We start from the raw sequence: 23,863 nt of genomic DNA, 5'->3' as shown, positions 1-23,863 counted from the left end.
AAAAAAAAAAAAATAATTTGTTGGTTCAACATATACATGCTCTCCAACTTCATCTACAACATATACATGATCTCTTCTTGTAAAAAAAAATAAAAATAAATAAATTCATCCTATATTTCAATTTTCGTCACTTTCTCCTGCTCTGAAGTTTTTTATAAGGCTTTTTGTTGCGCGAGAAGGGTCCTTCACACTAGCTTGTTGTAAGGGAAAAATAGTTCTCATCACATACTTCAACTTCAAATTTTCCACTAGATTATTGAAGATCACCATGTCAAACTAACTTCAAACGAATCTAGATTCTTAATACCAATTGTTAGAAGCTTAGAGGTCTAACTAAAAATAACAAGGAAAAGTTCCACAACTTTTATCATGGGTTATTACCATGAGTATAGTACATTTAAGATTTTTTTTTTTCTCATTGTTCGGCCGAAACCTCCAAATAAGCCAAATTTACACAATAGGGAGAGGCCCGATGAGCAAATAACTTGGACTGCGAAAAAAACTTGGGAGCAAATGAATGCCTTTGAAAAAAAATAAGCACATGAGCAAAAAAAAAAATGAATATGATACACTCCAACGACTCGTTTGGTAGTTGGTTATAAATGGTGGTAATGACAATGAATTTGTATGTAAATTTGTGAAGAAAATTATTGCTCATTCCCATGGTAATGTTAATCTATCCTAAAGTGGCTATTTTTTCTTCTTGAATTTTCATTCTCATCCAATACCACATTGTTAGATGGTAATGAGAGTAAGATTGCTTTCCCATGAAGAAAAAACAGAAACTTGGGGATTGAAATTTCCTCCCCATGGAGATTTTAAGGTTGCTTCCCTTGTAACCTACACTTAAATCCATTCTTATTAATTACCACAATTTATTAACAACTACCAAACGGATTGCGAGTATACAATAAATGCTTTCAAAAAAATCTAAAAAGAAAAACCAAGCACACACACAATAAACCACACAAGGATTTACTCCCTCCGTCCCAAAATATAGTTCCCATTTCCATTTTGGATGTCCCAAAATATAGTTCCCATTTCCATATTTAGTTCCACATTTTTCCGTAATTTGTCTAAAAAAATCGTGTCCCATCATTTATTTGCTTCTTGAATTTTGTTTTTTTCCTTTGTTTATTCAACCAAAATGTTACAATTAATGCTCTTTCACCAATTATCTTCATTCTCTCTCCTAAAATCATCTTTTCCCATACAATATTTATTTAAATAAACAAAAAATCTTTTCTATCCCAACTTGCATAAATTACCGTGAAAAAAGGGAAATGAGAACTATATTTTGGGACGGAGGGAGTAAGTATTAACAAACCATGCATTTATTGAACACAATTAACAGTGCACACGTTGTATAATTATCACACCACCACAAGAACGACTTATACTTTTTACTACTCCCTCCGTCCCAAAATATAGTTCACATTTCCATATTTGGTATCCCAAAATATAGTTCCCATTTCCATATTTAGTTCTACATTTTTCCGTAATTTGTCTAAAAAAACCTTGTCCCGTCATTTATAATTATTTGCTTCTTGAATTTTGTTTTTTCCTTTGTTTATTCAACCAAAATATTACAATTAATGCTCTTTCACCAATTATACTCCATTCTCTCTCCTAAAATCATCTTTTCACATACAACATTTATTTAAATAAACAAAAGATCTTTACTATCTCTACTTGCATAAATTACCGTGAAAAAAGGGAAACGAGAACTATATTTTGGGACGGAGGGAGTACTACTTTATAGGCCCTGGTTACACTTATACCTCTTGAATAGTTTCAAGTGATGATCAATTTTTTTGCTACTAATAGAAAACTATAATTAGATATGAAAAATGCAACTGATAATAATATCTTCCTAGATCTATTAGATATCTTAAACTAGAAACTCCACTCTTATGAAAATTAACTATTCCCTACTAAAATAACGAGACATATACCTTTTAATTAGGAAACACGATTATCACGCTTACTTGGACCACGTCCTTGTACACAGTGGCGGAGCCAGGATTTTCAATCAGGGGTAACATAAGATAACTAACAAAATAACCGTTCATAATACTAAAATATAATTCACGTTAAACTACACTTATAACCCTTTTAAAAATACGACACTATATTATCAATTATATGGTTCATAATATTATATTCTTTATACTTACGTTATGAGATAGTTCTTCCAACCGTTTTAAATTCGAAGAATTTTCTCTCCTTTATAATGTAAGTCTGAAGAACTAAAAATAAGAAACTAATGAAAAACTTGATGTTGATTTGATAGAGGGATACAATATAGAATAACTAAAAAAATCAAAAAGCTACATTTTGAAGAAAAAAAAATGTAGAAATGAGAAGATACATGAAGATTTTTAGATTTTATAAAAAAATCCAAGAAGATTCTCTTATAATGCATAGGGGAAGTTAAAGAAAAAGGAAGAAAAGGAGGAAAAAAAAAGGGGGGAAAAAAAGAATGAACAAAAAGTAACAACCCAAAAAAATGTTATGTGGGTAGTCGAACCTAAGACCTCGTTGTCTTCGGACTCTAACAAAACGATCTTACCACTGCTGCTCGTAGAATTCTTCAATCATATATTGCTAGATTTTATATATATCGGTTTCTTTATTTTTTCTTCCGCCAGTTTTTTTTTTTTAATTTTTTTTTAGGGGTAGCATGTGCTACCCCTTGTTACTTAGTAGATCCGCCCATGCTTGTACACATCTTAGAAAACCTACCAAAATTTTTGCATGAACTTGATTTCTAGCTTGCATGATTTACGATACTGCGGATTGTAAATTTTGGCTTATTACCAACAAGGTTAATTCTTCGTTTCGGGTGATTTTGGGTCAAATTTGTTCAGGTTTTAAGTAGGTTTTAGTGCAAGTATATCTGGGGTTCGAATTAATATTAATCGGGATTTGATGGATTTTGTTTAATCTAATGCAGGTATAAAAGTCCTCCAAGCTCGTTCGTTATCGTTTTTTGTTTCTCGTTATCAGTTTTTTTGAAACCAAAAACAAATATATGGAAACCAGAAGAAGTAGTTTCCAGTTTTTAGTTGTCAATTTTCAGAATTGACATGTTCGGTATAAATATGACTAATTGTAAGTTTATTATCCCTTTTATATCATATGACTTTTATATTGATAAAACCAAAAACTGAAAACTTACAGTAATACCGAACATGCCCTAAAATGTCGAATAAGTTAATAGCAACTATCAAGCTTATCTAAGAAATTTGTTGTCAAATCTTGCTAGGGGGATCTCTTAATCAAGTGAGGCATGATAACTTGACTAAGGTGGTTTTAGATTGTGGACGTGAATACGTGACAAGCTAGTTAAGTACTTTCTCGTCTTTCTAGGAAGAAAGGAAGCTTTTTTTTTTTCTTTACTTTCATTATTGGAATTTGGACTCTATGAAATGGGAAAATTTGGACTTAAGAAGATCCCAGATATTTTCGGCCCTTTACAGAGTAGATGGGCTATACATGGTTCTTGTAGTTTTGTTAATGACCAGCTAGAATCTTTAAAAGAAGTCAAAATATCATGATATAGATGATAATACTGCATTAATATTAAGGGTAAATTGCTGCAAATAATCTAATTATAAATCTGGTGTAGAATATAATAGTATGGACTAAAGTCACTTGATAGTTGATACAATAGCATTTATTATTATTATTATTATTATTATTATTATTATTATTATTATTATTATTATTATTATAATTATTATTATTATTATTATAATTATTATTATTATTTATTTATTTATTTATTTGCATTGGTTATTTGATCTTGTCGATTTGGATTGAGTATGTATATATGTCTTTAATCTTTATTTATTTATTTTTGTAGCTTTTTTAAGATTTTCTATTTTATCAACCTTCCTCCAACTGATTTTCTAACTATTCGCTCCATCTCATATCTATTTTGCCTCCATTTCATAAGCTCACGAACAGAATAGACACTTGAGACTACTTTTACGCACAGGGGTGAAAAATACATCAAAGTGGTGGTCAAGGAAACTATTATTAAGGATGTGTTCTCTTTACCTGATTACCCTGAACTGAACTAGCCTGAACTTATTGGACATGAACTGAACTAAACTAATTGGACTTGATTGGACCTGATTCAACTTATTGGACCTGATTGAACCGCAATTGGAACCTATTGGATCTGATTGGAACTTATTGACCTGATTGGAACTTATTGAACCTGATTGGAATTTATTTGACCTTATTCAACAAAAAAAAAATTAATGAGTAATAACATAAATACTATCCCTCAAAATTTATTATCAAATAATAATCATTAAAATTTATCCTTCAAAAAAGTAGTGCTATTATTAGTTATATGTTATGATTAACATTTTAACAAAAAAAAAAAAAAACTATTTATATGTTTGTTTATACACAACTTTCTGACGCAGTCGGAAATCATGGAGAAAAGCAAGCGCTAATCTCGATCAAGAACAGACAGATTTACAAGCGATAAATCTGTAAAAATTCTGGAATCCACCAGAAAAGAATAGGAACTTTGTGATATTATTAAAAGTCAAAAACTGCCTCCAAACAATGACCTAATAATGTTTAAATACTTAAAATAAAACCCTAATACGAAATTAAGGAAATAATAAAATTCGAAAATAATTAAAATGCTGATTTCGGGCCTTAAACGAACTCGGATGGCTTAAAAAGCCTATAGGTCACATTATAGCGGTGAGTTTGACTCGTTGGCCCGTTCCGCTTCAGAAAAGGTATCACAATAAGCAATCGGACTCTGTCGGCCCGATTAGTGGAAATCATTTTAGGCTTTTTGTCGAACTTCATTATCGAACTTATCCGCTAACCTTCCTACGTCAGTCTCCTCCACCTCTAAAGAACTCGACCTCGAGTTCGTATTATCATAAAGAGCCTTATCTGCATAGTACTCATAAATGTCAGCAACATTGAACGTGTTGGAAATGTTCATATCATCCGGAAGAGCTACCACGTATGCATTGTCATTAATCTTGCGCGTCACCTTGAATGGCCCATACTTGCGTGGCTTCAGTTTATTGTAGGTACCAACAGGGAACTCTCCTTACGCAAAAACACCATCACTTCATCACCCACGCTGAAAACCTTTCCTCGCCTGTGTTTATCAGCAACAGCTTTATTCTTTTGCCCAGCAGCATATAACTTAGCCTTCACAGTCTCCTTGACATCGACAATATCTTCGGCCATATTCCTAGCTGCCACGCTAACTCCCGGACTCTTAGGAAGCTTAATCAGATCAACCACATGCCGAGGAACAGAAGTGTAGACCACAGAAAATGGTGATCTCGCTATGACCGAATGCACAACACTGTTGTAAGCAAACTCTACCTGATGTAAAGCCAAATCCCACTACTTTTGGCTTGTCTCCAGAGACACTACGAATCATATTCCCCAACGTCATGTTAGTGACTTCAGTTTGACCATCTGTTTGTGGATGAGCTGTTGAACTCCTATTCAGCGTCGTCCCAAACATTCTCCACAGAGTTATCCAAAAATGGCTAAGAAATTTGGTGTCCCTATCCGAAGTGATAGAGGTAGGAACACCATGAAGTCTGACCACCTCTCGGAAGAAAAGCTTAGCCACATTCGAAGCATCAGCTGTCTTTTTACATGCAATGAAATGAGACATCTTCGAAAATGATCAACCACCACAAAAACTGAATCCACCCTCGTTGAGTACGAGGCAATCCCAACACAAAATCCATGGCCAGATCTTGCCAAATATCATCAGGAACAGGCAAAGGCATATAAAGACCCGTATTTTGAGACTGACCTTTGGAGACTTGACACACATAACAGCGACAAACTAAGGTGCCAGCATCCCTTCTCAAGTGAGGCCAATAAAGCCTCTCTTCTAAACCTGCAATAGTCTTGTCACGTCCCAAATGTCCTCCAAGGCCACCCTCATGAAGATCCCTGATCAACTTCTCTCGTAAGGATGAACAAGGAATGCACAACTGATCACCTCTAAAAAGGTAGCCCTCTCGAATGTGGAAGTCTGCACTAGGCTGCCCCTTGCTACACTTTGCCATAACTCCTTAAACTCAGCATCATCCTCATACAACTCCTTCAAGCATTCAAAACCCACAATTTCCTGAGCTAACGTGATGAGTAAGGAAGCTCTACTACTCAGTGCATCTACCACCTTGTTCAGCACACCAGATTTATGTTGTATAATGAAAGGAAATTTTGCAGGAAACTCACCCACCAAGCATGCATTTTATTGATCACCTTCTGGCCATGAAGGAACTTTAGTGCCTGATGATTAGTGAAAAGAATGAACTCCCTCTGCACCAGATAGTGCTCCCACTGACACAATGCCCTAAACACTGCATAGAACTCCTGATCATATGTACTCCATTTCTGCCTAGCATCACTCAATTTTTCACTGAAATAGGCCACATGCCTCTTCTCTTGAGACAGAACTGCTCCAATACCGACCCCACTGGCATCACATTCAACTTGAAACACCTTGTCAAAATCTGGAAGTGCTAGAACCGGGGCACTACAAAGTTTGGCTTTAATCAAAGAAAAACTCCTTTCATGCGCATTTCCCCACTGGAACTTCCCTTTCTTCAAACATTATGTTATCGGTGCGGTTATGGTACTGAAATCCCGGATATAGAAAGTTGCTAGGCCATGAAAGCTACGAACTTCAGTCACTGATGTAGGTGTGAGATAATCCCGGATTGCGCTCACCTTCTCCGCATCCATCTTCTCCTTCTAAGACAGCAGTGACTCTCCGAGTTGGGCAGACATTGGATCTATGACCCTTGCCGTTACAACAATAGCAAGTGTCCCCACTAGGTCTGACATACGGATTATTTTGCTTCTGGACAGGGGCCTTTCCTTGTGATGCACTACTAGGACCGATTTTTGGTGCAGACCCAGACTCCTTAGTTGCTGCACTCTTCTCCTTCTCTCTGTTAAATTCAAAGTTACCCTGGGGTGAGTATCTTTTGAATGAAGAGAAATTTCTAGGGGATTTCTCTATTTGCTCTGCCTTTAACGCCAAAGTAGATGCCTCAGCCACAGTTCACACAGTTTGCAAACCCATCTTCTCTTGCAGCGAATTCTTCAACCCACTAATATATCGATCCACCTTCTGATGACTGATTATAGAGTAAAAGCAGATATTCCGTTGTTTTATGAAAATATGGGAGTGGTGGAATTTCTGGATTGGCAGATTGATGTCGATAGATTTTTCGAGGTTAGGGAGGTTCCTGAAAATAAACATGTTAAGATGCTGCTTTGATACCACTTGACGCAGTCGGAAATTATGGATAAAAGCAAGTGCTAATCTCGATCAAGAACAGACAGATTTACAAGCGATAAATCTGTAAAAATTCCGGAATCCACCAAAAAAGAGCAGGAACTCTGTGATATTATTAAAAGTTAAAAACTGCCTCCAAACAATGACCTAATAATGTTAAATACTTAAAACAAATCCCTAATACGAAATTAAGGAAATAATAAAATTCAGAAATAATTAAAATGCTGATTTCGGGCCTTAAACGAACTCGGATGGCTTAAAAAGTCTTTTTGTACTTTGATGCTTTTTAAGGAAATAATAAGCAATCGGACTCCGTCGGCCCGATTAGTGGAAATCATTTCAGGCTTTTTGTCGAACTTCATTATCGAACTTATCCGCTAACCTTCCTACGTCACTTTCACCACTAATATATTTAATAGTGTTGCTTTAATTTCGTAAAACACTGGTAGAAAAATAATTAATAACATGTATATATTTCATTGTTCTTAGTAACAAAAACATGTTGTATCTATTTACTTAAAGACACGTTCCAAATATTATAATTGTTAAGTTTATATGATCATGATTATAATATTTTTTAACAATAACATAATCAACCAATAGTAATACGAGTAATATAATAATAGATAATCATACAAATATAATACTATATAATCATAAAGGTAATTTAATTAAGAAATTTAATAATAATATATCACTTAATCGTAATATGAATAATAAAATATTAGACAATATTACAAATATAATACTAAATAATAAATTCAAACTTATTGATCATTGACTATTGAACCTGATTGGAACTTATTGCACCTGATGGAAACTTATTGGACTTGGTTGGAACTTATTGTCCTGCTTGGACCTGATTGAAAATTATCTGAATTGAACTGAACTAATTGGACCTGAAACTTAATTTATTAAGCTGAAGAGAATTCACCTTAAGCTGATTTTTCAATGCATGAGATGAAACCTACCGATTTTCCCTTCAAGGGGCGATTTTTTCATTCTTTCCTCAAGCCCAAATGTTGCTTTCAGGATTTGAATTTAGTGCAAGATCTTTGATTTTCATATTTGCCAATATACAACTTTAATTATTGCTATCTTAAATATCTATTAACAAAAAGTGTATAAAATTGTTCTGAAATTTTATATGGAAATAATCTCACAATATATTAAATACCAATATTTGTTTTCTTATAATAATAAAAAAATGGTCAACACTATATATAAATAGTGCTAAAATCAATATACCGCGATAGAAACAAACGGAGGAAATACCAAATACAAAGTACCAAGAATATAATCTACTCCACTTTGACACTATATTAACATTTTGTTGTTAAGTCTATACATTTTCTCCCCTCAAAAAAAAAAAAAAAGTCTATACATTTTCTCAATTGATTTATGATCTTCTAAGCAATACCCCACTTTGGTTTATGGTCTTCATGAATGGGTATGTACTCCGTCTTACATATACAAGTTCTTTTGCTTAGTTTCCAAGATTTATCTTGACCTTTGATATCTTCATTTATGAATAAATAAAAAAATTATAAGAACTTGATATTATGAGAGTACATATTAATGCGAATCTAACAAGATTCTACATGAGTATGTTTCTTTCTTTATACTAATAAGAATATTTGGTCAAAAATCGTGAAATTTGACTCTCAAATATTAAACATAACTTATATCATGAGACGGAGCTAATACTATTTTGTAAGAAAATATTTCATACAAAAGTCCATATATAATAATGCTTGTCCATTATGAAAAAAAACCATTTTATTTTTTTCACTAACTGAGAGTATTAAATGATAATCAATGTCAATTACCATAAACATTGACATGATATTCCCCTTAAAAAAATAAACACCCACTTGAGATCATACATAAAATTAATTATTACTACTATCGCCCTACATGCTACATTATCAAATGGGCTATTATGGCCTATCAAATGAATAGTAAATATTAGTATTATTCCGTGTGGGTTTAATTGGTAACGCATCATGACTTTATGACTACATTATTGCAGGAAAGTAGAGCACTTAAGAAATATATGGGTGGTCCTGTATGTATATAAAACAAAGATATAAATAAACTAATTATAGAAATTGAATTAACAGGATTTAGTGATTTCATAATAAGCATGCATTATAACTCGTATGCATGCGCCTGTTACATTTTGCATGATCTTACAATCTAGCACATTAACATTTAATGCTAGCTTAGGGACAAATTTAGCAGCAATCAATACAAAGCACAACTAAATAAGTTATACTCCCTCCGTCCCATAATATAGTGCCTATTTCATTTTTGGTGGTCAAACTTTAAAATCTTTGACCGAGTATTCTCATTTGTATATATAAAAAAACATATTCATGTAGGATCTTGTTAGATTCGTCTCAATGTGTAGTTTCATAATATCAACTTTTTATATTTTTTATTAATAAGGAATTGAAGATATTAATGGTCAAAGTTACGTTTTGGAGACCGTGAAAAAAGAAACAAGCACTATATTATGGGACGGAGGGAGTATTAAATTTTTTTTTAGGATAATGATATATACAACCCTTAAAGTTGTATATAAGCATTAAATACATTTCCTAAAATGGTACTCCATATGTTTCAAAATATAAGGCATTCACGCTTTACGAAAATTTGCTTTTGACTACAAATATCTCTCAAATACGGTAAATAAAAATTATACCGTTGGATCCGTCTTGAAAAATATTATAATAATATTATTTTTTAAAATTTTTTAAACAACATAAATTGAGAGTAATTAACGGTCAAAGTTTGACCTCGAACCTCGTGCGTGCTTTATATAGTGAAACAGAGGGAGTATTAAGCTGTGAATATATGTCACAATCACGCGTCAATTGATGTAATTAATATTTGAATATTACTTAGAATTTCTTCTTTTAGGTTCTTAAGTTCAGCCCTTAAGGTTGTATTTATCATTTTTTTTTATTGGACACAAGTTCTATAAACTATAGTTAAGAATTAAGATTATTTAGCCATTGAGAAAAAGAACTCATTGAGACAAAATGTACTTTATCGATACTGAATATAAAGTTTTTATTGTGATAAGATCTAAAAATGATTTCAATCACTAATAATATTGGACAAACATCATCTACGTTGTTTCACAAAGTGGAAACGAGGTGCCAACATGGAGACATATTTAGGATAAAGTATCCTTTCTAAATTAGTAAAGCTCGAAGGCTCGAAGGCTCGAAGCACAATGAAATGAGATTAATGCTTTGGGATTTTAGTCGATGGATCGAATTTAATCTCACTACTACAAAAGTATTGATGCACATTATTCAGATTCCTTAAGCTTTATATTTTTCTTTACAGTTAATTTATTTAAACTATAAAAATCATGTAATTCTTTACCAAAGCTTTTACAAAATTCTATCTACTACCTAGACAACTTAGTAACAATCACTAGGGGAAAAAAAAGGAAGGACTGCATTTTTTAAGAAATTCGCAGCCCTTTTAGTGAAGGGTTGCGTTTTTTTTGAAAAACGCAGGCCTATAAGCCATAAAGGGGTGCGGTTTTTTTGAAAAAATTTGAAATGAATTCGTGGGCTTCAAATATTAAGCGGACTTCAAATATTCTCCCTCATTCTCTCTCCTCTCTCACGTCCCTTCTCCTTCTCCCTCATTCTCTCTCAGATCCCTTCTCCTTCTTCTCTCTCACCTCTCCTCTCCTCCTTCTCTCTCACCCTCCTCCTCCTCAGGGGCGACTTTTAGCATGTTCAACATGTTCTATGGAACAGGGCCTCTTAATTGTGAGGGCCCCAAAATAGAAAAAGTCCAAGTAGTAAAAAGAAAAAGTTTATCTACTTATTTGGACTATTTTTTTTCATAATATGATTATATGAAGTATGGATGAGTTACTACATTATTGAATTCTTTAAATATGAGATCGCACAGGGCATCTATATAGTTTGAGACGGGCCTGCTCCTCCTCCTTCTCAGTTCACCTCCCTTTATAATCTCTGCCCGTCTTCCTCGTTCACCCTCCTCCTCGTTCGAGGCTTAAGCAATGACAACAACAAACCTTTGCAAATTTTTTCTCTTCTGTAATTGCGAAATATGGAATTTCGAAGAGCACAACAGTTTGGGAGAAGTATTATGGTTGTCCGAAGTGGCCAGTGATTTTTTTGCTCTTCAATTTTACATCTTGGCTCTTAATTCTGTCCAAAAAGTAGATTTAATTGAACTTATAAACCTAAATTAGGGTTGTGCATTGTTGAATTTTCGTTTTTCAGATCTATAATTTCTTGATGTTTGTTTTGGTTAGTGTCCATGTATTTTCAGATCTATAATTTTTTCTCTTCTGTATTTTCGTTTTTGTTCCTTTTTTTTCCATTTTCGTTCTTTTTTTTTTCATTTTCCTTCCGTTTTTTTTTTCATTTACGTTCATTTTTTCATTTTCGTTCTTTTTTTTTCATTTCGTTCCTTTTTTTTCATTTTTGTTATTTTTTGTTTTTTTTTTTTTTCAGATCTATAATTTTTTGATTTTTTTGTCTAATCCTCGGTCTTCTTTTGATCTGTGCAGTTCTAGTGATACCGAAGTGGAAAGGAAGAAGGGACGTTCGAGTTTTGCTTTTTTTCATGTATTTTTTCTCTTCTGTAATTTCTTGCCATTATTTCCCCTTCCTCTACAACCTTTGCAAATTGCAAGGTTTTTGTTTAGTGTTTCTGTAATGCACCAACAATATCAAGCAATGCGGTTACAAGTTATTAATGGATCATGTTTTGGTTTTTTTGTTTCGAAAGATGGTGTTGGTTATGGTTTCAATAATAAGATACTACAAGTTTCTATCTGTTTTCCAGCTTATGTGTTTCCAGCTTATATGTAATCTATCTGGGTCAATAGCTGAATAAGCTTTAATGTTATTTCTTGATATATTTAGGGCCTGTTCTCTTCGGCATAAAACAACTGAACTGAACTGAACTGAACTGAATTGAACTGAACTGAACTGAATTGAACTGAATTGAACTGAACTGAACTGATCTGAACTGATCTGAACTGAACTGAACTGAATTGAACTGAACTGAACTGAAATGAATAGTGATATGTGAGAGTAAAAGTATTGTCAAGAGCTGAACTGAACTGAACTGGTCTGAACTGAACTGAACTGATCTGAACTGAACTTAACTGATCTGAACTGAACTGAATTGAACTGAACTGAACTGAATTGAACTGAACTGAACTGAACTGAACTGAAAATAAGCTGGGGAGAACAGGCCCTTAAGAGTAAAAAAATGTCAAAAAATTTTTTTATGGGTCGAAAGGGCTGCGTTTTTGGGCCTCAACCGCAGCCCTTCATTGTGAAGGGTTGCGGTTTAAAAACGCAGCCCTTCACTTTTAGTGAAGGGCTGCTATAGAAAGGGCAGCTGGCCAAAAACGCAGCCCTTCCGTTTTTTTCCACTAGTGAATAGAGCATTAAAAAAAAATTATGTTGAGTTTAATTCCTTTACTACAACCCTCAACAAGTCTTTATTAATAGTGAGGTAGACAAAAAAAAAATCCGTGAATAAGTTTGAGGCCGTACCCATTAAGAAAAAGGCCAATTAAAAGACCTACATTAGTATATGTTACCTCCGTTTCAAATTAAATGCTACACTCTCCCAAGCTTCCTACTTCCTCTGAAGAGGGAGATCTCCTTTCTCGTTCCACCAAAAGTCTAAACGCAAGATAAACCATCTCATTTTCAACCATGATATGGAGTTAGATGGCATTTCCAACGCTAGCAACTGTACTGCCCCCCACCAGTTCCAAATGGATTACAACCTCCTCCCCCAAGCAAGTTTCCTTTAGAGATATGGTTGCCTCTGGCCAAATGTAAGGTTTCATTTCAAATCCTATTAATCTTGATGAAGATGAGGATGATTTGTCAGATGATGATGAACCTCATGCGGACATGGTGGATGACCCTCGTTGCCCTATCACCCTCCTCACCAAGGAAGAGAAACGTAAATCGAGACTCCCATGAAAAAATGCTTTAATCATAAAGATGTTTGACAGTAAAAATGGATACATGTCTCTCATGAAGATACTTAAGAGAAAATGGGAGTTAAAAGGTGGTCTCACCCTAACTGACATAGGTCATGAGTATTTCATTGCTAGATTTTCATGTCCCGATGATAATAACTATGTTCTTACACAAGATCCATGGATGCTGGATGATAATTACTTAACCATTTGCAAATGGAAGGCTAATTTCATCCCGAATGACGTCCCGTTGAGATATCTAACTGCTTGGGTTCGAATACCACACCTTTCTGTAGAGTATTTTGACAAGGATTTCTTGTAAAATATATGTAACAAGATTGGTAAGGTCACCAGGATTACTCACAACACTGCTCTAGCCCAAAGACGGTAATACACTAGACTAAATGTGGAGCTTGATTTATCTAATCCCCTTCTATCCAAGTTCTAGCTTAAAAGGAGGATCTGGAAAGTCCAATGTGAAGGCCTGAGAATGATCTGCTTTAAGTGTGGTAAAATTGGTTATCAAGAAACGCAGTGCATCAATAAGTCCCAAGATCTATCACATATGGATGCTAATAGTGACAATGAGAATTTTGTGCAACCGAAGGAACAAAATAATATTCCAACTTCCCCTCCTATAGTTGGTGACTTTGGAACTTGGATGATGGTTAAAAAACATCCGCCGCAAAGACGTGCCCCCAAGTTGGATAAACCACCTATAGTAAATCCACATGGGCCACCGGAAAAAATCCTGCAGCGCAAGCCACCGCCACCAAGCTCCACACTGGATTGGTGGGAGGTTGAAAATTCGAAATTTTGGAGGATCAAATTTTGGAAGGTGCTAAAGATAAGGATAATAATCAAGGAAATTCTATCATTAACTCGCTGGATAACAACCTTTCCTTCTCGGATGCCATAGATTTTGATAAATCTTCCCAACCTTTGCCTACAATCAAGCAAACAAATCAAGCAAACAATCAAGCCGAGATATGATGCGGCATAATTTTTTTTTTCTTTTTCTTTTTCCTTTTTTTGCAAATCTTTTTTCCTTTTTTCCCTTCTTTTCTTTTCTAAACCTTTTTATATTTCTTTAAAACATTTTTAAAATTTTATTACCAAAGTACTTGGGTTTTAAATCTAGTAAACTTAGGCCCAAATATCTATTTGGGCTAAAATTTATTTTAATACTCAAAATATTTCTAAAAACCTATTTGTTAGTCATGTACAAACACTAGATCAACTTCAATAGGGGGGGTGAATTGTAGTTGGAGAGATTTTCAATCTTTTTGCGGAAATAAAACAATCTTTAACTAAGAAAGAGGTAAGTACATAAACTTAAAAGAAATAAGAACACAGAAATTTTTACAAGGAAAACTTCCTAGGCCCAATAGGAAGAAAAACCTTGACCACGAGGGATTTTGACTCAATTCTCTTTAATATACTAGGCCAAAAAACTCTCTTTTGTACAACCTAATATTGGACCTTCTCTGTTCCTCTAGGAACTCATTCCCTGTCACCTTGTTCCCCCTGAACAAGTGACTTTCTCTCTTGACCTCGCTAGAAGTCTTCTCTTTCTCTGTTTTCTTTCTCTTTCTCTTTTTCTCTCAAAATGATTACTGATTTTTGTTTCTCTCAACCCCATCTCTATTACAATGATTGACAATGAAAGAAGAGTAGAAAACGAATATACTTTCTTTGAATTATTACATGAAAAACTGAAAGCGTAATATTTTAGTTCGTTAAAACACAACTATATGTAGATAATAGATTGCCCCATGATCTTCTTTACACGTACATAGTGGGAGCTAAAATTTAGCTTCACTTCATCCACTTTATAGCCGTTAGAAGTCCGTTAGAAGTTGTGCTTGTTATGGTTCCACATCTTCAGCCATGATCGCACGCCTCAGAGATAGGTAGGTTGTTGTGGGTTGTTGTGGTTCCTAAAATCTAGGAACTACTTCAACAACCCTCCTTTTTAGGCGCTGGAAGTTAGCAGCATCAAATCAGTTTGTTATTTCTTCTCCTGCGCATACATAACTAACTTCCAAGAATATTATGGTTTCTAATATTTTCACAAATTAAAGTCCATAATGTAATCATGTAAATATCAGTCAAAACACAGATAAGTTAAATAACTTAATTTTTGATTAAGCTCATAATCAATTCTCCACAAGTTATTACTCTATTTGTGAGATAAAATAATAAACCTAAATTACCCTACAAATAAAATTAAATAAATAAATCTAATAAAACAAACTAAATAAAAGAAACTAAATTAAACGAAGATAATAAATATTTGTCATCATCAAAATAGTGAATACAACACTATTTTAAAAACCTTTTAAATATATAAAAAGTCTTTTTAACAACCAAAACTTTTCTAAAGATATAAATATTAACTTACTAAAGATACGGAGTATTACAGGCATAAACCTCACGACCAACTCCAAGATCATTAGCTCTATTCACCAGGTTTCCTAGATGCTTCTTTGTCATAGAAAACCAAGAGCCTTGCACTACCCACCAATCACTACTCACGAACATCCAAGCACATACAAACACAAAAGGCAAGGGATATTGGATTTGGAAGTTACCGAAACAACACTGAAACATAAAACAAACAACAACCAAACTAAAAACTGAAATAATAAATTCATAGTAGCACTCGACACCGACGCAAGAAAGGGGAAAAGTGACCAGCACAAGGTACAAACGTAACAGGGGAGGGGGTGGAGAAGCCCGACGCGGAATACAACGGGGAAAGGGGAAGGAAAGTCCTACTAACTAACTAGGGGAGGGGAGAGGGATGCCCGACGAAGAACACAACAGGGGAGGGGAAACTGCAGACCTTGCGGGCGACGAGGAAAGTAAGACCAAGCGGATGATGAAGGAACATGCTAACTTCCGACAACCTCCAAACGCCGCACACTCAGCTTACAGGGGAAGGGAATGGGGAAACCTAAAACTAACAGGGGGAGGGGAATCGACAGGAGCAACCCTGCAACGACGAACTAAAGAAGGACAACCGCAGAAAAAATAATAACACAGACACTATACTATAAGGAAAACAGAAGAAACTACGACGAACTAAAGAAGAAAGAGCCCGACGCAGGCTCGCTGGCAACCTTTGCGGCCACCAGCGAGCCTGCGACGAGAGAAGCTGGAGTTTTTTTTAGGGTTTTGGTGATGGGTGGCGAGAGATAGTAGGCGAGACAAAATAGTATTTTTTTACAACTAATATTTTTAGTGTTGACTTATGTATAAATGAGTAATGAGTAATGACTCTCTTTTTTAAGTGACCTTTTTATATCACCATGCTAGAGTTACCATTTTATTATGTGAATATAGTGAGCATTGAAAATAAAAAAAAAGCATCAAAGTATAAAAACACTGAATTTGCATAAGGGAGCATGACCATGTGAAATTTAGGAGTGAAGAAGGGTTGCAAAAACAATCTCTTGTATATATGAGAACTCTTGTATAATTGATCGTGTGAAATTCAACTGTTTTACGCCGAAGAGAACAGGCCCTTAATCTCTATTATATATGATAACTCTTGTATAATTTGGTGCCCACCTGAATTCCTTAAAACACTCTCTATGTATTTGTTCTTCCAAAATATATTTATGAGGGAGTTTTAATTGAGAATGAGAGGGTTTTTATTAAAATTATATAATTAACTAGAGAGATAGGTTAGTAAATTTACATTAAATGATGAGTTAACATTTTTAAATGAATTAAGACCACTAAATATAATTAGTCAAAGTAGGAGGTCACTTGATATAACATTTTTTTTAGCCTGCCACCAAGTAGAAAAACCCAAAATATAAAGCATGGTATGTAGAATTTTCCAATTATTTTTTAAAAAATGCTCTAATGTTACTGCTAGATTTATTTTCCCTTCAAATAAAAACTACCACATTTTAAAAATAAACATAGCTTCCTAATTTTTAAAAACAAAAGAAATTTGTGCCAATGCAATATCACTGCAATGTCACGCACGCATGGCGTGAAAAAAACACTAATATGCGGCCCATTATCTATATGTCTGTAAGAGCCTAGGCTTCATATTACAAGCTCATGAATTGAAGCTAAGGCTTCTGCTCTTCATATCTCCAACTCGAGCAGACATCTTTGAGTTGTGGCCCCTTTCTTAATTCTAGCCCAACAATGAGCCTCTAGAATTGTAGAATTTAAAGGCCTGTTAGCAAATAAATAAATTTCGAAGGCCCATTTATGCAGCATGGATTGTCAAACAATGAGTATATCTTAAAATACCCGAAACAACCAAAATGACATAATTTAAAGAGAACTTTATTACCATCCTTCAAAAAACAGAAGAACGCATAAAACAATGGGAAGCTGGTCCTCTCCAAAGCCGGACGATTTACTTTTATCCAACCAAATCTCGAAGCTCTGCCAGCCTACTCCTGCTAATTTTCCCTTCTCCCCTCTAACATTTGTCAGAAAATAGATACGCATCATAGACTGTCTTTTTGGAGACAAAATAAAGATAAAAACAACATTTCCTTAATAAGCCGGGACAAAATATGCCAACCTAAAAGCCAAGAGGGTCTCGGTCTATGCAAGACCTCTCCCCTGAACCAAGTGTTTCTTGCTAAACTCGGTTGGCTTCTCCTCTCCTAGCACAAAAGTTTACAACCATCCCCCATCTTGCCAACACCACCGCCACGACCACCCCGCCACCACCATCAAAACCACCATTACAACCACCCAGCTATCCATCTTCCATTTCTTTGAATCCTTCTATCAAAATCCACAAAATTTCACCAAAATCCTTCTACCTAATGCTTCTATATGATCAAAATTTTACGAAAATTCACTAAGATCTTCTGCTTCTCCATCTTCATCTTCTAGGTGACCAAAAATACTCAGAATATTCATTCAAAGATTCTTCAACCACAACTCACCATCAATGAGTATAGGGAGATAGATCCAACCCTAAAAAAAAAATATATCTACAACAATCATAAAAATTCACCAAAATTCACAAAATAAGGAGAACACATAGATGTCGTGCGAAGATCGCAGGAGAGATAAAAGGAGATTGAAGGAGAGAGAAACAAGGAGAATGAAGGAGAGTGAAAAAAGGAGATCGACAGAGAAAGAAAGAAGGAGAATGAAGGAGCTCGCAGGATAGAGAAAGAACGAGATTGTGGTAGATAGAAAGAAGGAGAACGAAGGATAGAGAAAGAAGGAGATCGATTATGGTGAAGTTGCCATTGGTGGCGTTGTGTTAGGTGGTTGTGGCAGTTGTGGTAGGTAGTAATTTTGGTGGTTTAATGTCGATGAAGTTAGAGGAGATGAGATGGTGGGTTTAATGGAGGTTGGTGGGCTTTGAAGGAGGGGAGGAGAGAAGAGAGAGGATGGCTGAGGTATATATATTAGGAGTTTGTAGTAACCTACTAATATGAGGTTAAGGTAGATTAGTGTAGATTAATATTATAAGTAAGGATAAAAAAGTCATTTTGGTAGCAAAAACTTATTAAATAAGGAAAGAAAAATAAGTGCATTATCTAATTTGAAACATCCCTTTAGAAAAGTGTAGCATCTAATATGAAATGTAGGAAGTATAATGGAAAGAAAGCGTATGCCAAATTCAATTTAGCTTATTTTCAAGAAAATGTTAAATATGACCAAAGTGACCAAAATTGCTAAATCAACATAAATATGATTTTAAATGTCAAAAACAAATATCTTCAGCGAAGCAACTTAGTTGCTTCTACTGCTATTGATGCGCTTGCACTCTGTTGGCTTCGATGGTATATTTAGTTGTTCTCATGAACAAGACACATAAACTTCCACTAATGTTAACTTAGGGATATAAGTACAACTCATTCATGACATAACACTCCCTACAACTAAAAAACTTGTGACTGGTAGAATATAAAACCAATAGTTTATCTCCAACCAAAAGCTTACACAAATGGTTGGAGACTCGGAGCCCGTCAATTGTTAATCAGCTTGTTAAAACAAAACACACAGAGTCCCATATAGGATAATCATCGAGGTAACAACTCAGAAATTTCCCTTGTGCCCGAAAATTTATCTTGGCTAGAACTTCCCATATTTCTGATGGTATAGATTCAGAGCTAATCACTTGCACATCTATAGGATGCCTCATTAGTGGTGGTGCTGGTTCAGGGAGATTGGTTGTGGAATCGTTATTTAGTTGATTTACAATCCATGACATTGTAGGTCTTCTGGAAGCTTCATCTTGAATACACAATAATCCAATGTGGATGCATTTGATTACTTCTTCCACAGAGAAGTTTCCACTCAATGACATATCAACCACTGATAATGGTTGTTTGACATTCTAACACATCCATGTCTACAAGAAACTTGTAAAATTTGTTAGCAAACTTCGTTTGAAATTTGCATTATAATTAACTTTATTGAAATACTAGATTTAATTAATTGATAATAAGCCACAACTATAAGAAAAAAAGTGATAAAAAAGTATTACTTACGTGATATAGTAGGCTATTTTCATATTCAGATGGATTGTTTAAAGTGCAACTTTGACCACTTAATATCTCCAGAATTATCATTCCAAAACTATAAACATTAGATTTATCTGAAAAATGTCCATGCATAGCATACTCCGGGGCCATATATCCGCTGTATTTGTGTTCGTTTAGCCACAAACTATATATTTTTAACTAAAAAAACTGAAAAAGTTAGTAAACTTACTATGTCCCAACAATTAATTTTGTACTAGCATAGATTTGTTCAGCACCAAAGAGCCTCGCCATTCCAAAGTCTGCTATTTTTGGGTTCATAGCTTCATCCAGTAAAATGTTGCTACTTTTGAGATCTCGATGGACAATTGTTAATCGAGAGTCTTCATGGAGGTACAAAAGACCTCGTGCGATTCCTATAATAATATTGTACCTCGTTCTCCAATCCAGATTTGCACGTTTTTTGGTATCTACATTTGTGTCAAATATCGTGGTGTCTCAGTGTTATTAACTATGAAAGAAACAATTATCACTTTTGAAATAGCAATAGATAAATCTGTCATACCAAACAAAAATTTATCGAGGCTTAAATTTGGCAGAAGCTCATAAACAAGAATGTACTCTTCTTTCTCAATGCAAAAACCAAGGAGTCGAACTAGATTTTTGTGTTGGAGTTTTATGATGATAAGGACTTCGGTTTTGAACTCTCTGAAGCCCTGTCTAGAGTGTATAGAGAGCCTCTTAACAGCTATTTCTTGTCCATTTCCTAACCTTCCCTGTAATGAAACATGCAAAATTTCTATATACACTAGGGGAAAAAACATAAAGGGTTGCGCTTTTCGTAAAAGCGCAGCCCTACTAGTGAAGGGCTGCGCTTTTTTAAAAAAGCGCAGCCCTACTAAGAAGAAGGGCTGCGCTTTTTAAAAAAGGCGCAGCCCTTCACTAGTAGGGCTGCGCTTTTTCAAAAAGCGCAGCCCTTCTGTAGGTAAGAAGGGCTGCGCCTTTTTGAAAAGCGCAGCCCTACTAAGTGAAGGGCTGCGCTTTTTTAAAAAGCGCAGCCCTTCTGCTTAGTAGGGCTGCCTTTTTTAAAAAAGCGCAGCCCTTCTAAAAATTTTGAAATTTCGGAATGCGCGCTTTGAAATATTGAGCGGGGATTCGTCAAATATATTATCCCTCATTCTCTCTCCTCTCTCACGTCCCTCATTATTCCTTTCCTCCTTATCTCTCACCCTCTCTTCTCTCTCATCCTCTCTTCTCTCTCAAAAACTCCCATAAACATTTGTCTCAAAAACCCATTTTAAGTTTTTCCGATTTGCACTAAACATGACGACGGAGTCCGATTGCCTATTGTGATACCTTTTCGGAAGCGGAACGAGCCAACGAGTCTAACTCACCGCTATGCCGTGACATTTAGGCTTTTTAAGCCATCCGAGTTCGTTTAAGCCTCCAAATAGCCATTTTAAGTTTTTCCGAAATTTTTTTTTCCTTTAAATTATGTATTTGGGTTTTGTTTTATGTATTTAAACATTATTAGGTTGTAGTTCTTGTATTTTTTCAGATCTATAATGTTCTTGTATACTTCTCTTTGTTTATATGTTTTGATTAATGTTCTTGTATACTTCTCTCTTTGTTTTGATTAATGTTCTTGCTTGTATCTTCTCTTTGTTTTGATTAATGTTCTTGTATACTTCTCTTTGTTTTGAATGTTATTCATGTATACTTCTCTTTGTTTATTTTGATTAATGTTATTCTTGTATACTTCTCTTTGTTTATTTTGATTAATGTTGTTATACTTATTGTATACTTCTCTTTGTATATTAGTTTTTGTTCCTTTTTTTCGTTTTCGTTTCATTCTTTTTATTGTTTTGGGTTTAGTATTTTCGTTTCGTTTCTCTTCTCTTCTGTTTAATTTCAGAAAATGTGAGATTATGAGTAAAAAAATGACAAAAAAAAATTTTTTTTTTATTTTTTTTTTTGGTAGGAAGGACTGCGCTAGTTAGGAAAAAGCGCAGCCCTTCTAGCCCAGAAGGGCTGCGCTTTTTCCTAACTAGCGCAGCCCTTCTGGGCTAGAAGGGCTGCGCTTTTCCTAACTAGCGCAGCCCTTCTAGCTTAAGGGCTGCGCTTTTCTAGCACCAGCCTACTTAAAAAGTGAAGGGCTGCTACTGAAAGGGCTGCTGTCAAAAAACGCAGCCCTACATGCCTTTTTTAGCGCAGCCCTTCTTCATTTTTCCACTAGTGATATTAGTTCTTGTATCATTTGAGTGCATATGTTTTATTTTACTTAGTGAGAATTAGAAATTATTATGCATATACCAATTAAAGAAGAGCGAAAAGAAGAGAAGCAACCTCTATAATATGGTTGTAAACTACGAAATCTTACCTTGTAAACTGAACCAAATCCACCTTCACCAAGTTTATTATCAGCGGCGAAGCCATTTATTGCAGCATTTATCTCACTGAAATTAAATTGCACCGAGTCCGGACAATTCAATTCATTTAAATCTGCAAAGGAACAAAGTTAGTAATTTCCTGTACCAAACGTAAGATAAAGTGCAAATTATATCTTACACACAGGTTCATGTTGTACATCATACTTCCAACAGAATGAGCATGTTAAATTGAGAGAATATAATTGTTTCATAATAAAACATGTGTCATCTTCATTCGTAAAAGAACATAATCAAAGAGCATTAGTAAGGTAATTTAGCAGTATAATGCAAGTGTTGGGTATATTGTAAATATGGGGCTCAAGGAGGTGTATGGGTGTGGAGATAAGGTTGCTTAGAAGGAAAAGGCGTAAATCACTGTGTCAGGGGGCTTCCTCCGATCGGGTAGGGTAGTGGCCGCCCGATCGGACCCGCGACAGAGAGCACATCAGCATGTTTCGTGAAGCGCCCGACGACTTCGGGCTTGTTCACCCATTCGGGTGGAGGAATGTATTACGATCGGGCGTCCTTTCACCAAATTGGGCCGGCGTGCGTTTTGGCTTGGCGAAGTAGTCGCCCGATAGGACGGTCTCGTCCGACCCGATCGGACGGTGGGTTATTTTGGCCTAAATCGACGCGGAAACGCGTTTTTTCCGAAGGGGTGTAAATAGATTTACCCTAATACGCTCATAATGGTATTCCACATTATTATTCTCATATTCAAGAGAAAGAAATCTAGAGAGAGTTCTTTGAGTGCTTTTGTAATCGTTCTTGAACGTTCATCAATTCCTAGTGCATATTCGTGGTTTTTCTCCCAATTCTTGGATTTCCACGTAAAAGTTCTTGGGTGTCTTTTATTGCTTTGTTATTCATTATTTTATTATTGTTTGCTATTACTTACTAGATTAATAGTCAATAGAACTTTCAAGTGGTATGAGAGCTAGGTTGGTTTATTGTCTAGATCTAGAAGTAATTAACAATGGAGGATGGGAAGATCATAATTGAGAAGTTTGATGGAACATATTTTAGATATTGGAAGATGCAAAATGAAGACTTCCTATATCAGAAGAATTTGTATCAACCCTTGTCTGCAAAGCCAGATGACATTGAAGAGGCTAAGTGGAAAGTACTCGATCGACAGGCACTAGTGGTGGTGCGTTTGACATTGGCTCGGACTTTGGCCTTCAATGTCAAGGATATCAAAAAAAGGACGAGATTGATCAAAGCACTGTCAGATATGTATGAAAAGCCCTCGGCTATGAATGTATATCTGATGCATCGTTTATTTGATTTAGAGATGAATAATGGTAGTTCTGCTGCTAAACATATTAATGAATTTAATTTAATAATAAGTCAATTATCTTCGGTTAATATTGTCTTTGAGGATGAAGTGAAAGTCCTAATTTTGCTATCCTCCTTACCTACTTCTTGGGAAACTGTAGTAACTGTTGTTAGTAATTCTTCCGGTAAAGAACAATTGGTTTATGATGTTGTCCGTGATCTGATTTTGAGTGAGAGCATTCAAAGGAAGGAGAGTGGAGAATCATCTAGAGCAGATAGTGCTGAGGGTAGAGGGATGGGAAAACAAAAAGAAAAGGGGAAGAAGTTTCAGGGAAGA

At 35.0% G+C, this 23,863-nt stretch overlaps 2 long non-coding RNA genes across 4 annotated transcripts; one reads left to right on the top strand and one right to left on the bottom strand.

The window, feature by feature from the left end:
• Nucleotides 1-11,298: 11,298 nt before the first annotated feature.
• On the top strand, nt 11,299-12,167 carry LOC104900774 (uncharacterized). Its single transcript, XR_791105.4, has 2 exons — nt 11,299-11,540; nt 11,895-12,167. It is a non-coding gene; the product is annotated as an uncharacterized LOC104900774 (long non-coding RNA).
• Nucleotides 12,168-15,010: 2,843 nt separating this feature from the next.
• On the bottom strand, nt 15,011-18,747 carry LOC109135689 (uncharacterized). 3 transcript variants are annotated; one of them, XR_007269179.2, is made up of 3 exons: nt 17,656-18,743; nt 15,739-15,864; nt 15,011-15,371 (listed from the first exon to the last, which is right to left on the bottom strand). It is a non-coding gene; the product is annotated as an uncharacterized LOC109135689 (long non-coding RNA). The 3 variants fall into 3 exon arrangements; XR_002040583.3 differs by having other exon boundaries at nt 15,011-15,316; nt 15,758-15,864; XR_007269178.2 differs by having other exon boundaries at nt 15,011-15,864; nt 17,656-18,747.
• Between the last annotated feature and the right edge of the window lie 5,116 nt (nt 18,748-23,863).

Source organism: Beta vulgaris, chromosome 8 (assembly GCF_026745355.1).
Source record: "Beta vulgaris subsp. vulgaris cultivar EL10 chromosome 8, EL10.2, whole genome shotgun sequence".
Classification (NCBI taxonomy): Eukaryota; Viridiplantae; Streptophyta; class Magnoliopsida; order Caryophyllales; family Amaranthaceae; genus Beta; species Beta vulgaris.
The sequence above is the reverse complement of the archived record's forward strand: the minus strand, read 5'-3'. Positions and strand labels throughout refer to the sequence as shown.